This window comes from Amphibalanus amphitrite, unplaced genomic scaffold (genome assembly GCF_019059575.1).
Source record: "Amphibalanus amphitrite isolate SeventyFive unplaced genomic scaffold, NRLGWU_Aamphi_draft 000001F_arrow, whole genome shotgun sequence".
Classification (NCBI taxonomy): domain Eukaryota; kingdom Metazoa; phylum Arthropoda; class Thecostraca; order Balanomorpha; family Balanidae; genus Amphibalanus; species Amphibalanus amphitrite.
The window spans coordinates 2,592,970-2,605,699 of NW_024881499.1; positions in this window are offsets into that span (position 1 = coordinate 2,592,970).

The window sequence follows — 12,730 nt, forward strand, 5'->3', positions numbered from 1 at the left end:
AGAACATATGTTTTGTAAAATCAGCCAAATTTATACCTTAACCCGCGCCGGGCCGGGGGGGGGTGTTTGAACACCCCCCCCCCCTGCGGTTTTTCGCAGATATCTCAAAAACGGCGGCGCTCCCGCCGCCGTTTCTGGCACACCTGTTTGTGCATCTTTTCCGCACATGTTGTGAAAATTTCAGACCCAGGTCGCCTTAGGTCAGGTCACCAGGTCACGCCAAGTGACCTCACCTCAGAAAAAATAGGAATGCTCGTCATAGCTACACCGATTGATCGATTGCCTTGAAACTTTCAGCGATTGATAAGAGCAACTATATCTACAAAATGTATATCTCGGAATTTTGATATCGGTGACCTAAGGTCAGGTCAATTTTGCGGCCTCTCCATTATAAGTCAATGGGAGAAAATTGAAAAGCGTCTGTTTTGCACGAACGCTATTCTAGACACTCTCAAACATCGAGATATAGGTACAATTGACACACTGAACCGGAAAATGGCAACTAGTGTGACCCCTTGTTATGTCCCCGAGGTCGTCTCAGGTCACGAACAGAATCTATCAGTTTTTCGCTAATAACTTTTGATAGAGGCATGCTAGAGCAATGAAAACGCCTTAGATGTGTTCAGCTCGACGATACGGATCGACTGATATGCAACATGACCTTTTCCGGTCAGGTCATGACCTTGACCTGAGGTCAAATTTTCAAGCTGACCTTTCAAGGTCAAATTATAGTTCATTCGACGCGTCTCGACGAGAGGAACACGATGCTGGCAAAAGTAATGTCATGGCTCTTTTGAGTCAAAAGTTATTGCCAAAAAACCACTTTTCGTAAAAACGGCTATTTTTGAAGTTTTTGCCCTCTGGAGGCTAAACCGTTGACCTGAGGTCAAATCTGAGAACATTACTCAGAAAGGTCTGTAAAAGGGCTATCGAATGCGCTTTTCCGCGGCGCTGTAGCTCTATCGGTTCCTGAGATAGCCGTTGGCAGTTTCCAAAATGTTGAAATAGTCAACATTTTACCTTTGGTGACCTCTGGTGACCTGACCTTTGACCTGACCCAAAAAATGACCGAATTGTTTTCGCCCTTATTTTAGACGTTCTTTCGATTGCCGCTTACCGCGTGTCGCTACCTGGCCCAGGAGCCGAGTTAGACGGGGGGGGGGGTGTTCAGACACCCCCCCCCCCGGCCCGGCGCGGAATCTCAGAGCACCGGCCCGGTGCGGGTTAATCAGTTGATCCCAAAATGGAAAGCTGATTCTATTCCTGATTTATCTTCATTTAGAAGATTTGTCTAAATACCACATGCATAATTTAAGCTATGGGGCATTTATACAACACATAAATACTTACTGCATTGATTGGTCTTGCATATGAATTTTCTTCATCCAATGCATTCACCCACGCATTTGAAGAGCGTTGTGATATTGCTTATCATTGCCAATCACAAGTAATATAGATAATACACAACACTCGACAAGCCAAAAATTAACCTTATTTCAGTTCTTCAATATTCGATTACTTGCCATTCACCCAATCTTGCACCAGCCGCTCGTCACTGCACAAAGCGTGATCCAACGCCGGATCGAAACATGGCGATCGCTTCCGGTGGACGCCAGAACGTGGTACCGCGGGCGTGGTCTTGATGAAAGCCATTACACTGATCAAACCACAACCCCTTCTTCTTAAACCCGATGCTAGTTCGTGCAAAACCTTCAAAGGGTTTATCTTTCGCGCGCTTTGTGTGACGTAATATCACGTGACTAGGGAGAACGAAGAAGAACCGGTGTTGGTCGAGTTGAAGGCCCCTGGGGCCGCTAAGACTGCACGCGAAGAAGCAGCACGTGTCTTCGGTCTATGTGAAACACTGTGTGTGTTCTTCATGAACCAGACGTTCTGCTTCGCCTCTAAGCCAGTTTACCCTAATACCCAAAAGACCTAAGTGTGGAATATTTTAAGATGCTTTTGCATTACGTTCTTTCAACTTGTTTTCAGTGTTGCAGCTGCAAGGGTGACGATACATATAAGCTACATTCAAAGTTTCATTGTAGTCTGGCTAACCGTTCCTAAGCTTCATAAGCAGAACATACCCATGACTGAAACCCCACATTACTTCTGCTGTGGACTGTACATGAGCAGAGTAAATGCTATTAGGGGAAGCGGGGGGAACACCGCCACTGTGGGAAACACCGCCACCCCATCTGGCGGCGAAAGTATGAAATGTGAAGTGTAAAAATCCGTTATTTCCTATTAACCGCACGAAGGTAAGCGTCTTCTGATTTGTGTTCCGGTGTTTCAGTGTAATCGAAGCTCAATGTGGGCATTTAAAGAAAAATGCACATTCTCTAATAAAAATTCGATGAGTTGGGAGCACTTTTGAATGTCTTTAAGTAGAGACTCATTTTGATTTACTTGATTACATCGAAAAATAACTGATCGGCTTTGTCCAGTAAGAAAGGTTTGCTTGAACCGTGTAGTACATTCTTGCCGCTGGCGATTTTTGCTTGTGATCACTTATTGGGGAACACCGCCACCCCGTGGCGGTGTTACCCCGATTGAGGTTGCGGTGTTTCCTGTTCGTAGCGTGATAAGTGACGAAACTCCAAAGACACGCTTTATTTATGTTCGTAGATGTTCCTAAGTCGGGAATAAGCAGCTTATTTGATTTTTTACTTTATATTTTTCATGCATCCCGACCAAGCACTTGCCAGCTGTATAAAACTGGCAAACAGCTGATGAACCTATACCTATTTAGGTGTCCATTACCGATTATTTGCGAAAATTACCACTTACCGACAGGAAACTCATCGCACGCGATCTCTGAACAATTAAAAGCTTTCGTAGGAATGGGTTGGGTTAACATCAACACCGGTGGCGGGGTTACCCACACAATTTGTAGGCGGCAAATATGCAAGGTATTTTTAAAAGTCGTGATACATGAAAACCTTTTAGGAGCATGCAAAATAAGTACCTAAAACACGTGAGAAAATGTTTAAATATTGTAACCAAGACAATAACTACCAAGAGACTTCACACATATTCTCTCATTTTGACGAAAAGCTTAGGGGGGCGGTGTTACCCCCGCTTCCCCTACGAACGCCTATCACAATGCTGAGCGAATAGGGAAATCCATAGATGGAGAATTGTGCCGCGTTACGGGTGCTCGGGCGCAGCCACCGTTACCCCAGCGGTGACCTTGACCCGCATCGTCTGTCTCGGCTCCAAAGCCAAACCGGCGTGGAATTGGGAGCGCTCGAGCACTCATGGTCCAGCGCAATTCTCCACCTAAATCCATTCCTGATACACATTTGCTTGCTCATAGTCATGTAACCCCGGTTCACCCAACTTTCATATTGGTCGCTCCATAGACAAATGGCCACAGAGATCAACTTAAAAGGCCATTGTTGCATTCATTTAGTGGAGATCATTAAAGAGCCGTGATAGGCCACAAGTCGCGTGACATCATACGTGTAACAACCAATGACGTCGGCCTGCAAAACCCAATGGAAGCGGCTAGCAGCGTGCAGTAAAACAGGGCGCTGCTTTCTAAATGTCTGTCGTGCGCCATAAATGAATATATTCTTTGTAGCGTGGCAACTCAGTATCTTTTTTTAACTATTGTACTAGTATTTAATAATTTCATAATTTTATAATTGTGCTTACGCTTTATGTTGATATTAGTGATAAATCCTTAGATAAAGTAAATCGATGTGATATTTAATAGAAAAATAGCAAACTAACGCACTATTCATTCGAAAGCTGGGATACCTACTAAAAAGAACTACTAAAATTCCTGAGGAACCAAAGGATCAAACAGGTATCAAATAGATGCCTGCTATTCCGTCGTGAAAACGGCCAGTGTGTAACATTTTATATCTTGTATTGTAGTGCTAAGTTTGGCGGGCTGTAACTTAAAGTGACCATCCCACCTTAACCCTCGCCGGCACAGGCCATTTTGCGTCCTTCGACGGCACAAGGTACGACCCCCCCCCCCCCCCATCGTGTTTGGCCCCTGATCGAGCTAGAGCTTCTCGGAAAAAAACGAGCGTGCTGCCCGTCACGAGAGGAAGCCGATGATATCCAATTTTAAGGTCCTAGGTCATCGGGTGACCTTCCAGGTCAGGTCAATGACCCGAAAATCGGGAAAATCGGGACCTGTTAGAAAGTCGTAAAGTGTGGCTGCAATGGGGTTTTCCGGGGTGCTGATCACGAATATGGTGTTAGTTTTGATCGGAAATGATGTCTTGAAGCATTTAGACCAGGTCGGGTCAGGTCAGGTCAGGTCAACCGGTAGGGGTCGTGACGGATATTCGTAATACGTGTCAACCGCCTCTGACAGCTTCGTAACATGTTACGAAGGCACCAAAACTACTTCGCAAATGTTAAAATGGTTGATAAATTCGAAATCAGCTCCAAAAACTAGCCTAGAAACATGTAAAACTCGAAAAAGTGAACCGAGGTCACCAAAGGTCAATGACCTGACCTGACCTTCAGGTGACCTTGACATCCACCCTAATGCATGGGAGCAACATCAAATCACATGTTTGAACGTTTGAAACCACGAGAAGCTGGCAAACGCGCGGCTAATGCGAGCCGACATACGCCGAATCGCGATTCCGGCCAAACATGATCTCGGAAAAGAGGTCACAGGTCAAAGGTCATTTGGGTCAGGGTCATGAAATTTTCAGGGTAGGTGTAAAATTGATCAATGCGAAGGTACTGAAAGTTTCGTCGCGATCGGCCGCTCTTTACGCGAGTTATTCGCGAAAAACCTTAGGGGGGTTGCATCACCCCCCCCCCCCCCCTGTGCCGGTGAGGGTTACCAGTAGTTTTGAGTTGAGATAGCCAGATCGGTGGCCATGGTCTGAAAATACCGGTTTGGGCACTCAGAGCATCGAAAAATGCTTTAATTCGGAGATATGGAATTTCAAACTTGCAGTTTTCGGATTCTAAGGGGCTAATGCATTGGAATGCCCCCTTAGAATTTGTGACGTCAGCGCAGATCTAACGATTTTAAATCTTTTACTAAAGCGTTTGGTAGCACGCGGGCGTATTTACAAATTGCAACCGAGCTCCGCCGTGGGGTAAGGTGGGCAGGGGTTTTCGCACTACGGCTGCGGTTGAACTACCGTCTGTGGTAGGAACTTCAGGATGATGGCGCGTTTCATACGAAATCTGGCGCAATGTTTATTTGCTTCTGAACTTGTATTGTGATTGCTGTGAACTGTTGAAGTGGGAGTGTTTCAATAACAATTTGTGGATTATTTGGGTTTCTTGATATAAAAATCGAATAATATTATTAAACATTGTGTGGAAACTGCAAATACTGATATAATCAATTGCTTAGTTTGGGAATTGATACACATTTTGTAGAGGTTTGTCTGGCAAATGGTGTACCTAACAAACTTCAAGCCTATCATGATCTGAAGCTGTTGTAACAAATCAAAATTGCTTTGATGTTCCATAGTATCTTGTTGGAAAGACTGGAGCATGGTTCAAGATGATGTGTAAAAATTCAAGATTTGTGCAAAAGCTTATGACTGAAGAGCGAAAACAGGTCAATATGATGGCTCGATCAAACGTGGAAATGGATGACAAAAGTAGAGTTTCAACATTCCAGCATGTGAGAATAACTTCAGAACTTCATAGTTCTTGTAGCATTGCATTCTTCTTTTGTACAGTTCTAGGTTTTGTTAGGGTATTTCAATTTCAATGTGTCAGTTGAGATATAGGTGGATTGCGGACAAAATTTAGAATCATTGCATGGTAGATAGGTACTTGTTCGGTAAAAAGGTATGTGATGAATGTCACGGAAAGTTTTTTATGATTACATATATGTTCATTGTTGTACCTACAAAAATGCAAGCTTACTAGCACCTAGTTATTGAATCAAATCAAAAGTATTTGCTATGAATGTAAATATGTACCTCCAACGTATGTCAATAAATTTGTGTGATGTTGACCAGAGAGCTGTATCATCTGGGCATTTATGTTGCTTCTTACATTAGGTGTTAAGCATAATATTTATGGATGAACTTTGTGCCAATATCTTCAATTCACAGTGTATGTAGCATGTCTACAACCCTCTGATCCTGCTATAGCTATAAGCATTTGACTCCAGCAAGACCAAGGGCATGAACTTCACAGTTGCACAACCCTTTTCATGTACCACCAGTCACTTTTTTTCCTTAAGGTGCACATGGCAGTGTACACAATAATGCGCAGAGGGCCTACACAAAAACAACATGATTAGTGTGCACTATGATGCACAGCATTGTACCCTGATTATTTGGATATTCTGATCACTCAACAGTCAGGAGACCATTTTTGAATGTCACATTTATTATACATCACTTGTCAAGCAAGTGCATGATGACACACATTTCAATTTTGACAAGCAATCATGGTAATATTCCAATAAGTTGGACACCTCCCTGGGCGTCATTTTCCAGGAAGGTACCTAGTCTGCAGGTGTTGTGGTAGGTTAGGTTGAATTGGGTTAAGTTAGGTAAAGTAAGGTGTTTGGGATCAGGTCAGACCGTAAGACCTGGTCAGGTTGATTTTAATCTTTCATTCTAATTTGACATAGATACCTATTACCTATGTTTTTGCTCCAGACTGAACTTCATTAGGTAATGAGTTCATTTTGTTTTGTTTTTTATCTGTCTTGTTTTGTGTTTTTGTCCCTTATGTTTTGCCCCATAGGCAAGGGTGGAGCTTTTCCAGGGAAGGTGGTGCTATTGGGGCAAAAAGCTGTCAAACCTGCAATGCTCGGTTGTTAAGTTAGATTATGTGCAACACTGAATCAATTCTTTTAATTACAGAACTAATATTTTGAATTACACAGACATTTCAAAGCTCCTCAATGCGAACAACATAGTGGTTTGCTAAGCAACGAAGTTCTACAAATAAGCAAAAGTTGGAGGGGCAGAACGCTATTTTTTCTCTGACAGCTTCGTAACATGTTACGAAGGCACTAAAACTACTTCAGTACAGGGTGTAACAAAATTATCCGGACATCTATTTTTTCGGCATATCTGTTTGCACAGTTTCCTAATCCTTTCTGATGTTAGAAGTGGGAATATTGGATGAATACGTGCCTCTGCTATCGGTTTTCAACTCAGCAGTGACCTGACATTGTCATGTGACTGTTGCTCTGAGTAGGAGTCGATTCACAGACGGGTTCACATGGTAGTTTTCGTCCAAGGCAGTTGCGAGAAAGGGATACAATCTCTCCTTTTGTGGTAAAATTGCATGGCGGCATCCACGGCGTCAAGAGCCATCAGCCAGAAGCTGGTCTGCCAGCAGCTGGACATCAGCAGCAGCCAATTGCACATCTGCCTGAGGTGTAATAAGCTGGGACTTCGGTGGCAGACTCAGCCCGGTCGCGACCACAAAAGCCGCCCTTTGTCAAGTGGTGAGGAGAGTCATCAAGATAGCGGCAAGGAAACGGCACCAATCAATCCGCAAATTGACTCGAATTCTTACCAAGTCAGATAATAAGAGATCCCATATCATGGTTTACCGCTACCCGCCCTTTAACTTGGTTCTAGTGCCCTTGAAACTGAAAGACAACGAAACTGACGGGAAAACAACCAGTTCACCACCTTTCGCCTCACGCCAGATCGCGTCCTATGAAAGGTGGCTACATGCTCAGTCAAAATAAAAAGTACCAGAATGTTTTGCTTTTTAATTACAGCGGGAAGAAAGATGTCCGGATAATTTCGTTACACCCCCTGTAATGTTCAAATGGTTGCTAAATTCGAAATCAGCTCCAAAAGCTAGCCTAGAAACATGTTAAACTCGAAAAAGTGAACCGAGGTCATCAAAGGTCATTGAGCTGACCTGACCTTCATGTGACACCCACCCCAATGCATGGGACCAGCCTCATATCACATGTTTCAACGCTTGAAACCACGTAAAGACTGCAGACGCGCGGCTAATGCGAGCCGACATACGCCGAATCGCGATTCGGGCCAAACATGGTCTCGAGAAATAGGTCACAGGTCAAAGGTCATTTGGGTCAGGGTCATGAAATTTTCATGGTAGGAGTAAAATTGATAAAATCGAGGGTATTGAAAGTTCCGTCGCGATCGGACGGTTTTTACGCGAGTTACTCACGAAAAACCGTTGGGGTCCGCTCAACGCCTCCCCCTATACGGGCGAGGGAAAAGCGCAACCAAAAAGGCAAAAATATGCACATGCGATAACCTATACTGCGAAAAAAGGTACATTTTTTAACGTCGCCGACAAATTGTAATTACCCCAAGCTCAGGCAGATGTATGGTAGAAAATACCCCAACTGAAATACACTACGGCGGAAATAAAATACCCTACGGCGGAGCTCGGTTGCAATTTGTAAATACGCAGCACGCGGTGGTATGTGCCGCTTTGCGCGCAACAATGGCCGCACTTTCAAATAAAGTCGCTATAGGACATTGAACTCTATAATGCTATAGGAACAGCGGAGATCCCAAAAAGTAAACAAAAGTAAAAGTCTAATATCTTGAAAACCGGTGAATAGTTTTGGATGAAATTTGGTAGATATTCGTTTTCGCTCTTTCTGAACCGAGCGACATCACTTTCATGGCAATGCATTAAGTTTTTTGAAGGTGGGAGGGTCCCTTTAACCCGGCCGGGCCCGGGGGGTAATTCCAACCACCGCAGCCCGGTGAGGGGCGTTTTTCGCCCCCCCCCCCCCCTGTCTAGCTCCGTAAATAAGGGAGCTATGCAAACAAAAGTGATACCAAACGAAAGGTCCTTATGGACGATTCTAAAGCACTCAAAATTTTTGACCTCAGGTCAATTTTCAAGGTCAGAGGTCAAGGTCAAAGGCAAAAACCGGCACATTGTAGTGATCTCAAAGTGAGCGTTCTACAGGACGGCAGGATGCATAAAACCGGTAAAATTGGATGTCAAAGGAAAGAAAAGAGTCTGAGGATTCCGAAAAAGTGCTGAACATCAAAGGTCAAGGTCAAGGTCATGCTCAAAATTGACCTCAAACTTTGCACTTTTTCGTACATCTTGCGTGTCAACTTCCAAGGTGTTTTGAAATGTTTTGAGCCTTATCAGGTCCCTATTTGTGGTTCATCTTACGATACAAGGCTGCTCAAAGGCCAAGGTAACAGAAGAGAGTCCTTGCTAGAGGCTATTTCACTGCTTCAAGTTAGTAATACCTAATAAATGTGCTAGTTGCAAAGCCCGCAGGAGTCTGCGCGCGGCCCTCATGCCTCAGATGCCAAATTTGAAAGCCAGGAGCCTGTGGGGGGTCTCTAGAGGTCGGTGTACCTACTCTCTCCCGCAGCCACACAACTATGTCATGGGTAAATGCCATAGGTAGTCTAAAAATGCTCTTTTGGTTTTATATGCTGCACCGATCTGTCGCCATGGTGCAACGGCCCGACCGTGAGCACACCGTGGGACGGTAAATGGAAGTGGTTATTTTGCTTGAACTGAGTTCAAAAATTGTACGCAAGAATGAGATGGATGTAGCATAAGAAGTGCCAACTACGCGGCACATTGTGGCGTCGACTTTGCTACACACGTAAAAACTTAGTCGATCACCCCTAACGGCTGCGACCGCCAGTGCGCCGACCTTCCCCCCCTTAAAGGGACAGTATCACCATTTTGATGAAATTTGACATTGCATAGGCCCCACCTTTCTGGTCCGGGAACTGAAGACCGATCCTCGAAGCTCCACACCGTTATCCCGCTATCGCCGCTCAAAGTACGAAAGGTGTACTACACTTTGAATCGTGCTTCACTGTTTAAATGTTTGCGCCGTTTTGAATTGACCGCCAGTAATAAAACTTTTACCCTGGTCATTTCATCAAATTTTATAAAGCCAAAACGTTTTTCGCACTTATTCATCACCGTTAAATTCATTAAATAGTCGTAGGCAATTTCCGCTGTTTCCTTCGGATTCTAGCGGCTCAACAAAGGAATTCCTCCAGCTTGAATCACAATCTCCCTCCAATGTATGACGTATATGTATGACGTCATCTGATCAGTCTCGATCTCAACGACAACTCAATCAGAAGAGCGGCCGCGTAAGCGTAGCGTCAATAATGTATTATCTGCGCCAGTTCTGTAGTAATTTCGCAGGCTTCCAAAGTGGCGGCCATGCTTGTAGTGGTGGTTCGCTCATGAAAATGACTCGCTCATGAAAAAATATTTTTCACCGAGTTCGGTCCTCAAACTATGTTTTTCTGATTCAGAAAAATAAGAAATGCTAGTAAAAAAAAAAATCAGCTCCATACATTGATTTTTTTTCGATGATACTGTCCCTTTAATTGAAGGTGTTCCGCCGCTACTGGGCCCTTTTTCTGAAAGCCTGCCCCCGCAAGACGATATCCATGGCGCCGTGGCGGCCCCATGCCGTCGCTCTTGGTCCCTGTCACCCAAGGCTGTAGGCTATAGAACTCCAGGTAAGGACACCAGCCGTTTGACCTTGAACGCCGCCGACCGGCCGATGACGTCATCGGAGGCAAGCCGGCTCGGTGGACACATCGGGCGAACGCATAACGGAGGGGTGCTGGAACGTTGCGGGAGCCGGGGAAAGATTTTAATGCGTTTGCATACCACCATTTATTTATTTATTTATTTTATTTATTTACTTCGTAGTGGCCGTCCCTTATCTATGACCGAAGTCAAAGAGGCTATTCTTGGCACTGAGTCAATAAAAGATGGTGATGAAGTGGGTAAAAGAACATCATGCTATGACATAAAAAATGCTGAAAAATCACGATAAAAGCACACAACACAATGCACATACATATACATACATATCACACTTCGTCCGCACCAGACGTCAGTCGACGTTTCAGCTGGTTTCTAAACTCGGTGACGGCCAGATCAGTAAAGGCGGCGGGGAGAGCATTGTACAGCTCTGCGGCACGGTACGGAAACTGCCGCTTTCCCGCCGCCGTGCCGCGTATGTCAGGGAGACTCAGCAGGTTGTCACTGCGAGTGCTGCGCACATGGTTGGGCCGTTCGCGGTTCGTGCAGAATCGAGCAGCCAGAGACTCGGGCTGCCCAGTCTGACGGACCTTATGAAGCAGTGTGAGGGTGTGATGGACGACCAGGTCTTGGGAACACAGCCAGCCCAGGTCTTCTCGCACGGCGGATATATGGTCAAATTTACGCTTTCCAGAAATGATGCGGGTTGAAATTTTTTTGAATGGTTGCCATGTTTCTGCCAGAACCGTTGCCGTACACTGCCAAACCATAGCGGATGTGCGAGAAGACTAGGGCTGAGACGATGATAGGAAGGGATCCGGGGGGTAGGTAGTGACGTAGGTGAGAGATGGCGGTCAGGATCCCTACGCACTTCCGAGACAGCTGTGATACGTGCAAATCCCACGAAAGATGACGATCGAAAGTGATACCAAGATTTTTTGCCTCGTAGCCGGGAAGGAGAGCTGTACTCCGAAATTTTACAGAGAAGGGGGGAAGGTTTCGTAGATTTTGCCGAGTGCCGATAGGGAGGAGCTCAAATTTCGCCTCGTTGACTTTCAGTCCATTGGACCGAAAGTACGCGTCCAGGGATTGAAGGGCCGCCTCCATGTCACCGATCAAGGCTGGAAAGGCGTTTTTTCTACCAGAGACGAGAACCTGCGTGTCGTCGGCGTACTGCGTGACGCAGGCGCCGGCGGCATGCAGGCTGAGGTCGTTCGAAAAAACCGTGAAGAGAAGAGGACCGAGAGAGGAACCTTGGAACACGCCTTTGGTAATTGGACGAGACTGGGAGATAAGTGTTGGAGAAAGGCTGACGCTCTGTTATATTGATTATATTGATTATATTGATATATTGATTGTTATATTGTTATATTGATTGTTATATTATATTGTTAATTTGATTTTGTTGTTATTGATAGAATTTATATTGTTGTTATATTGTTATATTGATTGATCTAGACTGCGTTCTCATAAACCTCGATGCATCTTAGGCCTGGATGATGCGTACTGCGTACATTCGTAGAACGGTCCGACGTCCGTGGTCGAAGCTGTCTATTGTATTTACATTTAAGAGCAATCCACATACAAAGTGCGTGGCGATTACTGCTCATGTATGTACCTAACTACGCTAAGACGGGTGTAATAACGGCGACCCGATCCCGTCTCTGGCGATTCTAGAGGGCTTTTTAGGACCCAGGCCGAATATGACCGTCTATTTTGAGGGAAACGGGGTGGGTGAATTGACAACCGATGGTTTAAGAGTTGATCCCGTCGTCGAGCGATGGTTGTTTGTCAGACAACACATGTTGCAGTGGGCGGATAACCATCAGGAATAATGCCTGAACGTAGGCAAGCTTAATTGATCTGCCATATTGTTTAGGAATATAAAATTGTAGTGGAGGTCCTTGAGGATATGATCTCTTCGTTACGATTCACAAACAGTGAAATTACTACTGTTAACCCGCGCCCAGATGGGGTCTGCCGAGCAACGCGGTCTGATGGGGGGGGGGGGGGCATTTTGCCCCCCCCCCCTCAGATCTCGAGAACCACGCAACATAGCGACAAGCGGTAAACGGTGTTGGATAGCCCCAACGGAGAACTACCTTGTGACCCAATTTCATTGACCTCGGTCAAACCGATGACGTCACAGGTCAGGTCAAAGGTCGAATTTTCACCGTTTACAGGCATTTCAAGAAATGCGTTGTAAAATCGAGTAAAATGCATTTCATTGAAAATCATTGATGGGGAAATGTTCTTCAAACACATATTTTGCTAT